Raw genomic sequence first — 3088 nt, forward strand, 5'->3', positions numbered from 1 at the left:
CTGTTTAAAAACGTAATATGGGCCAATAAAATCTCTTTTTCTGTAATCCCAAAGGTCAATTGAGTTCAATGGACGTTTTCTGTAACCCCAAAGCCCCAAACCAGACCTTTCCTGTGCCTTTTCTGATTGGACAATACAATGTCCAATCAGACAGGATTGGTCATGCGGAACTCATTTTCCAGCGGAATTCCTCGCAACTCGCGTCAGTGCAATCACACTTGCAATTTCGCAGAATTTAACCTTTCTAGTTATTTTACTTTTTATTTCTTTTTATTTCTTTTTCTACTTTTATTTCATTATTATTATATAATACACATCCCCCAACAACATTTCACTGCGTGTACCTACTGTATGTATAAGTGACAAATATATAAACCGTTCTTCATTGCTTCTTGAGGCATCTACTATTGGCTGAACTGTGGAGAATGTTGTAATATAAGCAATGTAGAGCAGAATAATGAATCTTCTCTTTTTCTCTGGTGGGGAAATGGGTCAGAAATGGGTAATTACTTTGTAGTGCTGCAGTCTTTCGCTCCAGGTTTTTGCCACTCACTGTTTCGGTCTGCGTACGTGGATGAGCGTGTGCATGTGAGCATGTGTGCGTGTGTGTGTGTGTGTGTGTGTGTGTGTGTGTGTGTGTGTGTGTGTGTGTGTGTGTGTGTGTGTGTGTGTGTGTGTTTGTTTGTGCACGTGTGTGCGTTTGTGTGTGTGTGTTTGCTTCTCCATGTGACCCATTTGCTGATCGAACACAGTGTTCCCCGCTCTGCTGGGGTTTCCATGCCAACGCAGGCAGTAGCAAGGCAAAAGAGGAGAACTTACAGAATCCCCATCAGAGAGAGACCACTACTCACACTGATCACTTGGACAGAATATTGTGTTCGACATTTCTGCCTGTCATCTGCGTGTGGGTATATATCTATAATATCTATATATATATATTCAAACTGTATATTATTTAATGTTCATTATATAACAATGCCTTTGTGAATGTACACGCTCAAAGATTTATTTGTGCATGTGGACATTTGTGCATACATGTGAAACAATGCATGCAATGCAAGCCACTACATAAATGAGAGTTTAGCATAGACATAATGTCTTGCAGAACATAATTAATTGCCTGTGCATGCTTAAATGGCAGTATGTTTCTCAGTTGATGACAACACTTCCCCAATAACTATTCGATAGCCAAAGACAAAAACACTTGTTTAAATGAACGGTGAAGGCAACAGTGGCTAATGATGTTTAAAACAAAAATGTGTGATACATCATGTATCACACATTGGTCCCAAAAGATAAAGAAGAGGAATAATGCTATTGTATGTCAAAAAAACGTCAGCTCTCCCCCTCCAAACAAGAGCAAGTCAGCTCTCCCTTCTACACAACAGCTCAACTCAATTCCTTCCTGGCCCTTTTTAAGGTAAAAAATATGTACCTGGTACATTTTTGATGAGCTGAGCCAAAAGTTGAACACTGAATATTACAGATTTGTCAGAGAGAATCGTAGCGTGCACATCACAGCAGACCGCATGGAAGCTCAAGAATACTGAGCTTAAAGATCTGAACTCAAAGGAATACTTGCCCCCAAATTGACCTTTTCTATAAATTACTTACCCCCAGTCGCATTGAATTCATGGATTTTATTTTTTTATATAGTTTTTCATGGTGAATGAAGAAATATTACAAAAGCTAAATTATGTCAAAAATCTGTTTACTATATAAACTCTCACACAACTCGTATTCAGTCCTTCCAAAATACAGCGATTTCGCTCAAACGTTACAATTTAAAACACTTCTGGGATAAACAGTCTTGATCCCCCTGGGCTCTATGCTCGGCGTGTGCGTGAAACGAGCACGACAACTGAACTTGCCACTACGCCCTTCAGATTGTCCGCGCCTCCCAACTAGTCGACCACCTCTCATTGAAAATGAATTACTAGGCACGTCAATCACTCACCGTCCACAAAGCCCTTCAGGAGGAGTATAGCCTAGGGTGAGGATAGATTCTGACAACACGCCTTAATAAAAGGTGTTAAAAGACGCGGATGGCTGACAGCCAGATGCACATATTGGTTCTGCAGCACTGTCTCAATGAAACAGGCATAACAGAGGATATTATTTTCAACCCCGGCAATGATAGAAAGATATCACACAATGCAGCTCTAAAGGAAAAGCGGGGGAAAAAAACAGAACAAACTGAGAAACAGAACGTGTGACAAAACTGAAAACTGAAGATAAAAGGAGCAGAAGAGTCAGTACATGGTGATGGAGAGAGTCTAGAGGGAGAGGGGAGCTACACTTTCACTAATCTGCAGACACCGAGACCTCAAACAACCACAGCCTTTTTTGCACAGGCCAAGGTGACCCTTGAGACTGCAAACCTGTGCGTGCGTGCGTGCGTGCGCGCATGCGTGTTCCTCTTTTGCGCAAATCCCTCATCAGCACCATTTTGATTGAACTTGACAGGTCTAAACAAATAGACAGCGTTGCATTCACTTATCAAGTAAATAAGGGGGAAAGCCACACACACACACACACACACACACACACACACACACACACACACACACACACACACACACACACACACACACACACACCCACACACACACACACACACACACACACACACACACACACACACACACACACACACACACACACACACACACACACACACACACACACACACACACACACACACACACACACACACTGCGGTATCCTCATCAAAGCATGATTAATGATCTTGGCAGTCAGCACAGCAGACAACCGGACTGATCAATCGGCAGTCACTCATGGTGCACTAGTGGAACAGACACGTCTACTTTCTCAGCCCTGAATAAATGCAGCTTTGGTGACAATTTTACGTTGGCCATATTCCAGTGCGTCAAGCCACTGGTTCTCAAAGTGGGGTCAAGGCAAGGGACCCCCAGGGGTCATTGAAGGGGTTCCAGGGGGTCCTCAGCAGAATGAGGAACAATTTAAAGAGGTGGTACCATAGCGTTGTACTTTTTCTATTTTGTATGTGATGGAGTTAACATTACTCTAGTCTATAAAAGACCCCCAGGCATGGTTATAATATGCA

This window comes from Nannobrachium achirus, assembly GCF_963921795.1.
Source record: "Nannobrachium achirus genome assembly, chromosome: 16".
Taxonomy (NCBI): domain Eukaryota; kingdom Metazoa; phylum Chordata; class Actinopteri; order Myctophiformes; family Myctophidae; genus Nannobrachium; species Nannobrachium achirus.